At 41.0% G+C, this 13,301-nt stretch overlaps 1 protein-coding gene across 8 annotated transcripts in view; it reads left to right on the top strand.

Moving 5' to 3' along the window:
* Positions 1-13,301, top strand: part of LOC309628709 (uncharacterized protein) — a 309,465-nt gene that overhangs the window by 163,551 nt on the left and 132,613 nt on the right. The gene's annotated exons all lie outside the window — the stretch shown is intronic.

Below are 13,301 nucleotides of genomic sequence, written 5' to 3'. Positions count from 1 at the left end.
ATATACTTTGGAATATTACTCAGCCATAAAAAGGAACAAAGCTGGGTCATTTGTAGAGATGTGGATGGACCTAGAGACTGTCACACAGAGTGGAGTAAGTCAGAAAGAGAAAAATATCATTATGAATGCATATATGTGGAATCTAGAAATATGGTACAGATGAACCAGTTTGCAAGGCAGAGATAGAGACACAGATGTAGAGAACAAACATATGGACACCAAGGGGGGAAAGGAGGGGTGGGATGAATTGGGAGATTGAGATTGACATATATACACTAATATATATAAAATAGATAACTAATGAGAACCTTCTGTATAGCACAGGGAATTCTACTTCACTGTACAGTAGAAACTAACACAACATTGTAAAACAACTATACTCCAATTCAAAACAGCAACAACAACAACAAAATTGTCAGTTTTTTTCACTAGTGCAATCAATTGTTTTTCTTCTCAAAGTGACTTGGGATAGTTGGGTATAAATTTTTGTAACTGACCTGAAGGCTACACTTGAAATTAGGAAAGTGTGTGTGTGTGTGTGTGTGTGTGTGTGAAGTATATATATATACATAGCACACATATATATGTATAGTGAACTAGAAGAGAAATGTTTTGACCTTAAGCATAGTGATTCAAATATGCATTACACATTGTGCTTTTTTAGCAACTTTTGATCTGTTGTTCTATTCTTGGTGGCAATGCAGTTTTACCAATGATGTCAAAGCCCAGCTTCCAAAGCCACTTTTAGAGTGACTGTTCCACATGTTTGTGATTGCTTCTCTCTTTCTGCAATGAAATATTTTTGGTTGTAGGTCTTTTTAAAAAATTCCTAAAATAGAATTTTGGCCTATGTATTTATTTACTTTCCTGAAGGTAGAACTCAACAGCCAGTTTTTTTTTTTTACATTAACACACACACAAAATAAAATAACTTCATGTAGCCTTTTCCACTGAAAAAAATAGTTATTCAACTTATTCTAAGTGCTTGACCCTTGGCAAGATTCTTTTGGATATGAATAAGAACAAGACCTTGTACTTGCCCTTGAAGAACTTATTGTTTAGTTGGGAAACAGACACCTAAATGGTTGACTGTAATATACCATAATAAGTGTTGTAAAGTAAGAACAAAGTGCTAGTAACAGCCATAAAACCATATGTAGTTTTAGCTATATATAAATATCTCTCTGAGCTATGAATACACATTAAATTCTTTTTTTAAAAATCCTAGTAGGCTGCATGATGATATACAGTAATGCTTTTTAATATTTTTGGAACATATTCTCTCCACAAGGCATATATTTTCTAGACTCTAGAGAATTAAAAGTAAAATAGTTACGAGAATGGAGGAATGAGGAAAACAAGAACAGAGAAGTCTCTGTAATTTGGAGGAGGAGGGGGTAAGATGAGGGTAACTAAAGAGACAGAGCTTTAAGCAACCATGTGGGTGACAGCCTTCTGGTCAATGGCCGGTGAAAGACAGAACATTGGTCTTGGCAGGGAAGCTGCAGTCATTGTGAATTCTGATGGTCTTGCCAAGAGTTATAATTTCATAGCTCAGTGAGATTATTTGAGCAGGAGAGTTTGAAGATACATATATGAACCTTTAGAAGAAAGAAGTTACACATTTTTGAAGATAGTAGATAGGTAATAATAGGACATCTGAGCAGATTGCAACATTTTCTGTAGACTATTGAACTTTTCCCTATCCACGTTGAGTGGATTTTTTTCCAAATTTACTGTCACATCTAATCTTTAAATAAAACATGGACAACCCTCTGCAGAATAACAGCAGTTGCTTCATACTGTCCTTGAAGACAAGTGCAAAATACTTGCTTTTGTTAACAGCTGTGATGAACAACATCTAAAAAAATATTCAGAACCCTAAAAACAAAGTCCTGATGCCGTTTTGATAATCATGATGAGCGGCATGAGAAGAGGTGGAGTGGGGCTGCTCTGAGGGCTTCCTAGCTCTCAGGCTGTGTCCCACAGATTATAATTCTAATTTGAGATTAATTCCTTTGCCCTATGTGTATTAGGAAAGTCACAAATAGCCCCAGTGAAACACAAATAGCCCCATCCTAATCTCATGACTTTTGGGAAAAAGAAAGGTTAAAGAGAAGGTGGGATGACACTAAAAATTCATCTATTTATTCATTTATTCAACCAATACTAATTTTGGAAGTTGCAATAGCATATAGGCCCTAATGGGGTAAAAAATTTCTGGATTTAGATAACTAGAGAAAGGAGGCCGGAACAATGGGAGATGGTGATTTGTAAAAAAGTCATTGTTGAGGTGAGGCTGTGAATGGGGTGCTGTTATTAGTAGTGATATGATCTAGTGCAGTGCCTTCTAGCACTTTTTCCTGTCGTGGTCACATAGAAAGTGGTAACAGTTTATAGCATATCTGTACAGTAATCTGGCCTGAAGCCAGTAGTGATTGGCTGAGGGCTTTGCAGGCTCACACAATTCTCAGCCTCTTTGAGGGCAGAGTAGCTCTCTTCTCAGGAGTTCTGATCTTTGATGACCTTGGGAGTGGGTGACTGGGTCAGAGAGAGGAACAAGGAACTGGGAAGCTGAGGTGTTGGAAGGATCATACATATAGTTCTAGAAATCACCAAAGATTGAGACAGAGGTTGTATAGGAGAGAGGAACAAGACGAAATTAAGAATAAAAAATTTCAAAGATGACTACAGAAAAACAGAAGCAAGAAAGATGAGTATCTGATTGTGTTAGTCAGCTAGGGGCACCAGAACAAATACCATAGGCTGAGTGGCTTAAACAACTGACATATCTTCTCACAGTTCTGGAAGCTAGATATCTGGGATCAAGGTGTCCGTCAGCAGAGTTGGTTTCTACTGAAACCTCTTTACTTGGCTTGTAGATGACTATCTTTTCCCTTTGTCTTCACATGGTCTTTCCTCTGTGAGTGTCTGTGTCCAAATTTCCTCTTATAAGGACACCAGTCATATTGAATTAGGGCTCACCCTAAAGTCCTCATTTAACCTTAATTACCTCTTTAAAGACCCAGTCTCCAAATACAGTTGGATTTTGAGGAACTGGGGGTTAGGAATTCAGCATATGAATTTGGAGGGACACATTTGAGTCCATAACACTGATAATTACATGTTATTGATGCTGGAGACGGGGGTTAGGATAAAGGGAGTAGAGTTGTCTGAAAGAGGCAACAAAGAACAATGAGGACACCTACCCTACCTGCAGACCCAATGTTATCAAGGCCACCCCTTGGAGCAGCAGGAAAAACTGTATCCTCAGGGGTACAAAAAAGTGAAGGGAAGATTCAGAGAAGAGGGTGAATTTCTAGGGGATTTTATGCCTGGGAATGTGGTAACATACATGCTTTACTAACTTAAATCCCTGTTTCTCTTGTGGACCACAGATACTTCTAGGAGTCAGGTGTCATATACACGTCTGTAAACAGTCTACTCCTGCTCCTCCACTCTAGCTCATTTGGGGAGTATCCTTCCCCCAGAGTTCTTGAGAGTTGCAGTTCTTACCATCTCAATAGGGGGCCCTTAATGAATATGCTGATGTCTACACTTTCTGCATCCCTCATGGTGTCAAAGTGGTGTTGTTTTCCCTTTTGTCTACCATGAGCCTGAAACATACCGGGCTTCCCCCTGCAAAATAGAGGGTATGCCCCTCCTCTACCCTGGAATGTGCTTTGTCCCCTAGATGGTGTTCCTTTGTATCTCATGAGCCCCTTGGAAAACAGTGCCTTCCTCCATCTTTGACCTGCAGCAGGTGTTTTCATTTGTCTCAGATGGTGGTCTCTGGACCCACGCTGGGTAACAGACACTGTTCAGTCCTCCTGAATGCTTCCATTGCTTTTTACCAGGTCCTTGTTCCTGTCTCTCTTAGCCAAACATCAAGGGCTATGAGCAGGTGAAATCATAGACACTGGGATCTCTTGGACCTGAAAATGAGTTCATCAAACACGTCCAGATGTGCTTGAACCCTAAGCAGCAGATACGGCTTCACTCTATGCTTGGAACTCTTTCCTCTGCCAGCTCCTTTCCACCATTCAGGTCTCAGTCAAAAACTACCCCTTCTGGGAAAGGCCTCTTCTGACCACTCTATGTAAAGAAGTCCTCTCACTTCCCCTCCACAGTCAATCTCTAACACATGAACCCACTTTATTATCCTCCTGTGACAAACAATATCTGGAATTATTCTGTATTTTTATTGTTAATTTCTTTTGCCCCCCCCACACCATTAGAAATCTCTGCGTCTTGTCCGCTGGTGTTTAGAACAATGCCTACCACATGTTATTTGCTCAACAAATGTTTGCTCCATGAATAAATTAATGAGTAGATGCACCTAAGCTGCAATGGCATTGCATCTGGTTTTATCATTCAGTTTTTTAAATTACAAATTTTGTCTTCTTTTTTTTTTTTTTAATTTTATTTATTTATGGCTGTGTTGGGTCTTCGTTTCTGTGCGAGGGCTTTCTCTAGTTGCGGCAAGTGGGGGCCACTCTTCATCGTGGTGCGCGGGCCTCTCACTATCGCGGCCTCTCTTGTTGCGGAGCACAGGCTCCAGACGCGCAGGCTCAGTAATTGTGGCTCACGGGACCAGTTGCTCCGCGGCATGTGGGATCTTCCCAGACCAGGGCTCGAACCCGTGTCCCCTGCATCAGCAGGCAGATTCTCAACCACTGCGCCGCCAGGGAAGCCCCACAAATTTTGTCTTCTTAAGTCTGATTTATTTTGAGTCTGGTTCAATTTTATTGAAAGCTAATTTGCATTTGAGAATTTGGTCTTGATGGAGTGCAAATATGCCCTAGAACTGATCTGATTTACTAACAGGACACAACAATCAGTAAGTCCTGAGACCTTGCATTTTTTCTGTTACCGTCTTTTTCATTCTCCTTTCTAACTTACTTGTCATATGGATCTCTTGGCTTTTCCCTCAGTAAGTAGCCAAGAGGTTCTGGAAATATTCTTCAGGCTGCCGTTTTTGATGTTTCAGTGCCTGGAGGTAAATGGAACCTTACATGTTAGACAAGAGCATCTTTTTACAGTTCCATCAGTGACTGCCTTCTTTGTGTGACCCAACTGGGGTTCAGGTTGGGTGTGGGCTGTAGTACTTACTCTGATAGCTCAGTTGCTGAGCTGGGGAGCCTATTGTTGCCATTTCATTCTAATCCATGCCCTAGGTGTCTGGGTGTTTGCTCTCAGCCTGCTGTGCCTTGCCTCCAATTGCAAATCCCCTTGTCTCACATGACTAGTTGACAGCTAGCACTGCAGACAAGTCCCAGTGCCTCATTCCATCCGGATTCCTCAGTTCAGATCCCTTCAACAGTGGGGCTGGCCAGGAACGGGCTTGAGTTTACTTTCCATCCTTTTTACTTAAAGGCTTTACTCCTTCTGCATAGAGCCAGTTCTTCTTCTGTGAGTTAGATTTCTCAACTTAACTATTCTGTGCTAGCTGGGCCTTTCATTGAGAGCTTTATCTCTTCATATGAATTCCCAGAATATTTTTCTGCTTATGTATTATTCCAGCTGCAAATTCATCCAGCTGTGTCCTGTAGACACAGGTGTTCACAGAAATCAAACATAGAGAGATACCAAAGAAAGAATACATTAAAAAAACTTAAACTCACAGCTTATTTTCAGAAGATTGACCTTAATAGAATGTTAGGCTTCCATTGGGTATTCAGATAACTGGAGCAAAACCTAATATTATGCAGACATTTATCATAAAGAATACCAACCTTCAAATTAAGTCCCTGAATGATAAGAGCTTCATACAATAATACCCTGTAGTTATATGATTAAATTATGGTCATTCAATGTGTTTCCTGATACCAACATGAAAATGGGCTTTTCCTGTGCAATGGAAAACTGAGTAATTTATTTTGGTCATTGATAGGATAGACCAGTATTTATCTTCATGGATCTGTGTTGGATATTAACTAATTGTAAAAAATTTTAATGCCACTATAGCAAAGAAACACTCTAAGATAAAGAGAAGGTGCATTGGACCAAAAATCAAGATAGTCATTCTATCTATGGAGGCACCGTTTGGAGAAAGACCAGGAAAGTAATCCTTAAAGTTAGGGTCCTGGCCAAGGACCACACTTGTTTTGGGCACTGTATGCCCATGAGAGCACCTTTGGGTGGATATTTCACAGTAACAAATATAATCATTATTAATTCTCAAGACTGATTAAAATGTGTGTATCATATGAATCATTGTGGGGATATCAAATATTTAAACCAAATCAAATATATTAACCATATATTTTAAATATAATGAAAAATTGTTTGCCTAGGTTCTTTAAAATTAGGACATTTTTGGAATCAATAAATCACTTTAAGACTTCTGAAATGCTAAAATGTATGCTCACTGTATAAATGTATGCTCACTATGGGCTCTGTCTATGGAGTAAAATGCAGTTCTTCTTTCTGCTTTTTACCTACTGGTGGCTTTGGTTTAATTTTCTTCAAGAGGGAGGCATGAAAAATAATGTGAACTAATGACTGGAGTTAGGATGGTTGAATGTTCTGACCTTGGCTTCCACTGCTATGTTAAGTAATTGGATCAAGAGGTGCCTCTTAAAATAATGTATATCAAACAACATATAGCTTGATATAGATCAGGAAATTTCATCTCTTGTGTCTATGAATAAGAAGTTATTTATAAGGAATAGGGTAAAAGAAAAGTCTTCATGCCCCCAATTGTCCTTCCCCAGTAGCCAGCCATGGGACCTGAGATGCTGTCATTGTAGAAGCTCCCTCTGGGTGCTGATTCCATAGGGCCTGGTAAGACCATGAGATGAAATGGCACCAAGGGTCTAACCTAGTGTCCATAAGCACCTGGAACTCAGAAATCTTATCTTATACTTTCTGCTCTTCCTTATAATACCAAATACCATGTTAAGCACACAGTATGCTCAATATTCAAAAAAAGCCGTTATGATATTCTTCATGGTCTTTACAGTTATAAAGATACTAAGATGGTGGCTATGGTCTAAAAGAGAAAATATTTTTAAATATTGTGAGAAAGAATAAAAGGGCTCTCTGCATTAAAGTTCATGCATTCATTCATTTATCAAGTATCTATTGAGCACATGATATGCATTCTCAAATAGCAAATGTATAGTTGCTACACAAGAGTGACAGGTGTTACTCTAGCTGCAGGCTCGTGGAGGGCTGATATTCTGGTCATACTCACAGGAAAGCCTGCACCAGATGTTAAAGCATGAAAATGCTTCTTTGCTGGTTGCAGGTCCTCCAAATGACACTTGACTGCCCTGGCTTCCCAGACCACTTCTTCGGATCCCTTGTGCCTCACCTTCATCCAGCAATTAAGATTTGGTATTTGGCACATTTGGAGGTCTCTGTGACCCTCTTCCCACAAATCCCCCAGCACAGCTGCCATCACCTATTCTAACTGGTTGATATGAACTGTTCTTATTTTAAATATTCCCCCTGTGTACCTGGTGGAAGTTCAGTGCTCAATACAGGTGACTGAGCCAACCCCAGCACTCTCAAATTAAGCCCCTAGGTGGGATCTAGGCAAGTCAAGAATTGTGTTAGAAGAATATGGCTGAAGGGTATGGTCTGTTCTTTGGAAAAGAACTCACCAGTTAAATAAGGAGACTCTTAGCAAAGCTAAGGCAGAAACTCTAAGCCAGTGGGTCTCAATCTTGGCTGTACATTGGAGTCACCTGTGCATAAGAGAAAGACAATAAAACAAAACAAAACATCGAACTGATATCAGAGTTTTACTCCAGAGATTCTAGCTGAATTGGTCTGGGGTATGTCCTAGACACAACTTTTTTTTTGATGTTCCCCAGGGGATTTTAATGCATAGCCACCAAAGTCAAGAACTACTGCTTTAAGTAGAAAATAAAACAAGTTAGAACACCTAGCCTTGAGAATAAGTATAAAAGGCTTGAAAATAGAAAACAATAAAGATACACTGATAACAAGGTATTGTGTGTATGAAAGAGAGAGAGTGAAAGCAAGAGAGCATAAACTAAATAAAAAGGATACTGTATAAATGGCCTCATAGCTAGACTTTCTTAAGGTTTTCCTAGATTCTAGCAACAATAATATCATTGTTTTTGGTTTTCTTTAATGTATCTCTGGGTGGTTGACAGATTTGATAGTTCTGATTATAAAGGTCCTTGCCTGTAACATTATATGGCTTTTTGAGTATTATAAAAACAGCTCAGCTCACTAATTGCTGCTTCCTTCCCTCTTTGCTTCTTCTTTCCCTAACTCCCCACGGCAGGCCCAAGTAGTGTTTCCTGTTACCCTAAAGATCCCAATTTCAGCCAGAACTGTGACATCAGCTCTACTTTCTGGAGTAGTTTGGAATTGACTTGTGGTGAGAACTAGTTCCAAGGTCCAGGCCTGCGGCAAACCTCAGCTGCTTGTGTAACTCCAAACGTGTTACAGTTGTAATAAATGTTCATCTTCTAAATGTTGGCTCATTCCTTAGAACTGGGCTTCTGTCTTGAATTCAACTTTGCCGTGTCAATCCCTCCAGCCAAAGGCCATCAGGAGCACACCTGCAATTGGACAAGTTGGGTTTATCACTTGTTTCAGCGAGGGAGAACACACACCATAGGAAACTATGGGGTGTCTCTGTAAGAAATGAGAAAGACCCTCTTACAGCAGGGGTCCCCAACCCCCGGGGTACCGGTCCGTGGCCTGTTAGGAACCAGGCTGCACAGCAGGAGGTGAGTGGCGGGTGAGTGAGCGAAGCTTCATCTGTATTTACAGCCGCTCCCCATCGATTGCATTACCGCCTGAGCTCCGCCTCCTGTCAGATCAGCGGCAGCATTAGGTTCTCATAGGAGCTTGAACCCTGCTGTGAACTGCACACGCAAGGGATCTAGGCTGCGTGCTGCTTATGAGAATCTAATGCCTGATGATGTGAGGTGGAGCCTGGGCGGTGATGCTAGCGCTGGGGAGCGACTGCAAATACAGATAATCATTAGCAGAGAGGTTTGACTGCACAGAGACCATGATAAATCAGTTGCTTGCAGACTCATATCAAAACCCTATCAGTGAGTGGCAAGTGACAATTAAGCTGCATCTGGTGGCAGGCTTTATAGTGGCAAGTGAGTTGCTATACTTCAATTGTACAGCTGCATCTCGTGGCAGGATTTAAGTCAGAATCTGACACATTTTAGTCCACGTGTGGCCCACCCATTATTTTATTTACCACTTCCATCGGCGGCTCTTTCCCGCACTATGCACTTGTCTCAGTCACAGTTTTGGTAAGCCCACAAGCTAACCCTACACAAAATGAGTAAAAAACAAATGTTGCTGGAGAGCTTCTTTGAAAAGGGGGAAAGACCTAGTGATGAGACAACAGAAGACTCTAAGACTGCCAACAAAAAGACTCTAAGACTGCCAACTGCATTTAAAAGAAAATACCAGGAGTCCTACTTAAATTATGGGTTCATTGCAACAGGTGATTCCCATCCTCCAAGCCTGCTTTGTGTAATATGTGGCGAGGCCATGGAAGCCATGGAATCTTCAAAACTGCTTTGCCACATGGAGACCAAGCACCCTGCATTAAAAGACAAGACTCTGGAGTTTTTCAAAAGAAAAAAAAACATGAACAGGAAGAACAGAAGCAATTACTGAAGGCCACCACTTCATCAAATGTATCTGCACAGAGAGCATCATTCTTAGTGGCTGACCACATGGCTAAAGCTAAGCAGCCCTTTACTATTGGTGAGGAGTTGATCCTTCCTGCTGCTAAGGACATTTGTCGTGAACTTTTAGCAGAGGCTGCAGTTCAAAAGGTGGCACGTGTTCCTCTTTAGGATAGCACCATAACTAGACGAATCGATGAAATAGCAGAGGGTATTGAGGCACAATTGTTAGAGAGGATTAATGAGTCACCATGGTACACGATCCAGGTTGACGAGTCTACCGATGTTGGCAACAAGGCAACAGTGCTTGTTTTTGTGCGATATATTTTTCAGGAGGATGTGCACGAGGATATGTTATGTGGCACTTTTGTTGCCAACCAACACACACAGCTGCAGAAGTATTCAAGTCTTTGAATGATTACATATCAAGAAAACTGAATTGGTCACTTTGTGTCAGTATATGCACAGACGGAGAGGCTGCCATGACTGGACAGCTGTCTGGTTTCACTACTCGGGTCAAAGAGGTCGCTTCTGAATGTGAGTCTACGCACTGTGTCATCCATAGAGAAATGCCGGCTAGACGAAAAATGTCACCTGAACTTAACAACGTTTTGCAGGATGTGATCAAAATTATCAACAACATTAAAGTACATGCTCTTAACTCACATCTGTTCACACAGCTCTGTGAGGAGATGGACGCAGAGCACATACTTCTTCTCTTATACCAGAAATGAGATGGCTTTCTAAAGGTAGATCACTGGTCAGAGCTTTTGAGTTATGAGCGCCGCTCCAGAGATTTCTTTTAGAAAAACAGTCACCACTGGCAGCACATTTCAGTGACACAGAATGGGTCACAAAACTTGCTTACTTGTGTGACATATTCAACCTGCTCAACGAACTCAGTCTGTCACTTCAGGGGGGAATGACAGCTGGGTTCAAGTTGGCAGATAAAGTGGCTGCATTCAAAGCCAAACTGGAATTATGGGGCGATGAGTGAACATTGGGATTTTTGACATGTTTCAAACATTAGCAGAGATTTTGAAAGAGACTGAGCCAGCGCCTTCTTTCTCCCAGCTGGTGCATGATCACCTATCTCAGCTTTCAAAAGAGTCTGAGCATTACTTCCCAACCACAAAAGACCACCGAACTGGGAAGGAATGGATCCTTGACCCATTTGTGAATAAGCCAGGTGAATCGACTTTGTCCGTGCTAGAAGAGGATCAACTGCTTGAGATGGCAAATGACGGTGGCCTTAAACGTATGTTTGAGACAACTTCAAATCTCCATACGTTCTGGATTAAAGTCAAGGTGGAATGTCCTGATATTGCCACAAAAGCACTGAAAAGCCTGCTTCCATTTCCAACATCCTATCTTTGTGAAGCAGGGTTTTCTGCAGTGACAGCAACGAAACTGAGATTACGGAGTAGACTGGACATAAGTCACACACTTCAGGTGTCACTGTCTCCCATCACCCCTAGATGGGACCATTCAGTTGCAGGAAAACAAGCTCAGGGCTCCCACTGATTCTACATTATGGTAAGTTGTATAATTATTTCATTATATATTACAGTGTAATAGTAGTAGAAATAAAGTGCACAATAAATGTAATGAGCTTGAATCATCTCGAAACCATCCCTGTCCCCTGTCCATGGAAAAATTGTCTTTCAGGAAACCAGTTCCTGGTGCCAAAAAGGTTGGGGACCACTGTCTTAGAGGATCTGGGCTATGGTTGAGTGATATGAGGGAAGGTCTAAAAAAGCAGGGGGTTCACTCTAGATTGGATGCTGTCAGAAAGCAGGGCCAGTTCTACAATCGGGTATCAAGAAATCTTACCTATGGACAGGGCAAACTAGTAAAGAAGGAGCAGCCACTCATTGTGGCCAAGAGAAGGGGTGTTTGGTATTTTATGGGTGGTACAGTGACCTCGGTTTTATCTGTACTTAGACAAGATTATGAAGTAGGCTTGTTTTGTCTTACTTTATCTTGGTCTCAGAGTAACCTTGTCTGATGTTGGTATTCTGTGAGATTGTTGATGTCCAATAGGAAAATAACATGACCTAGCTGTGTGTGCAAGGCCATCTTCTGGATGTCAGGGGCTGCTTTTTTCCCTTTTCTTTTCTCAGTAGTCTGCATTGTTATACTACCCAGAATCTCAGTTTCTTTCTAAAACTAGGACAGGGCCAGAACCCAGGTATGTTGGGGCAGATACTATCCCCATTTCTAGACAGTCCTTTTTCACTGAGAATGAGGGCAATGGTGGTGGTGGTGGTTCTCTAGCTGGTTAGGGTGCTGTTGAGGATGGGATAATGTTCCAAAATCTTGAAATCTGACTTCACATCGTAGCCAGGGAACCTCCTTCCCAATAGCTGAACAGGGTCCACTGGTATCACTGCTTGATTCCATCAGGCCTGTTCTGACAACCCTGTTGGACAAGCCAGTGGTTCTGCTGGCCCAGCCTGTACAACTAGGGTAGTTGTATGCAGGTTGTGGTAGTGCCCAGAATTTCCTTCTTTTTCAGCACACGGCCTTCTTCTAGCAAAGCAATGCTCTCTATCCTACATGTCTCACATTTAAGCAAGTCGACATGGGAAGAAAAAAATTTATGCTGAGTCAAAAATTTTTCTCTTTGAAACTCTCCTAACTTTGTCCTATTTTTGTCTGACAGTCCTTCAACTCTGTTATTGATTACATGCTTGCTGAATGAATAAATCATCTCCCATATGCTAGAACTCAGTAATATGTAGCCCTTTCTTTTGTTTAGGAAGTTTGAAATATTAAAAACAAATGTGGATTATATAAAAGAAGACTGAGGAAGGGGCATGGAGCAGATATGAAAAAAAGAAGGCCATGAAGAAAATATTGTAACATTTCAACGAAGCATGAGAAATGAAGGAGAATCATAGGCCTTAACAGTTGCCTAATTATTCTAATCCAGCTTCCTGCCCAAAGCATAAATGTCCTCTGATTCTCTGACATAATCACACAGTTACCCAGGAATGTTGGATGGTCATATGATAAGGGAAATAGGAAAACAATAGTAAAAATATATACAATAGGAAGAAATTAAGGCAATATTAGAATGATTCTTGCAAAGAGAGAAGATGCAAGGATTTTTCCATTGTTGTAGAAAGAAACTCTGAAATGCAAAGAAAAGCCCAAATGACTTGCTCAAGGTTGCCTGGGACCTCAGGGCAGACTGGGGGGGTGGATTCTTTTCACACTCTATCTACGCTACCATACGGTCTCGGTCTCTGTAGCAGTCTGCCTCTAGGCTAAAGTCAACCTGCAGCAGTTAGCACTGTGCTTCTGCAGAGACTTGAAGAGAGCAGAATCACCATTTCCGGAGGAAGATTTATAGCTGAACTTAATGAATCTGAGTAGTTGTTTTTATAAGTACATAAATATCTTTAGTATGGAGGAACAGAATTCAGTTTTGATAGCCACCTTTCAAATGTTGACTGTAAATGCTTTGTTAGTGACAAGTCTAGCTAAAAAGGAACTAGAATGCTTATGAACTGCCATGAAAAAAAAATCTCTGCACGGTTCACATTTGGACTACAGTGCAGTAAAGTGATCTTATGGGCTATTCAAGGGAGCTGTATTGGAAACTGGCTGCCTTGAGGATTCTGAGAATTACCTGTATAAATAAAGTCAAATTGG

Source organism: Balaenoptera borealis (assembly GCF_965194805.1).
Source record: "Balaenoptera borealis genome assembly, chromosome: 5".
Classification (NCBI taxonomy): Eukaryota; Metazoa; Chordata; class Mammalia; order Artiodactyla; family Balaenopteridae; genus Balaenoptera; species Balaenoptera borealis.
This window is presented reverse-complemented; position numbering and strand designations above follow the sequence as displayed.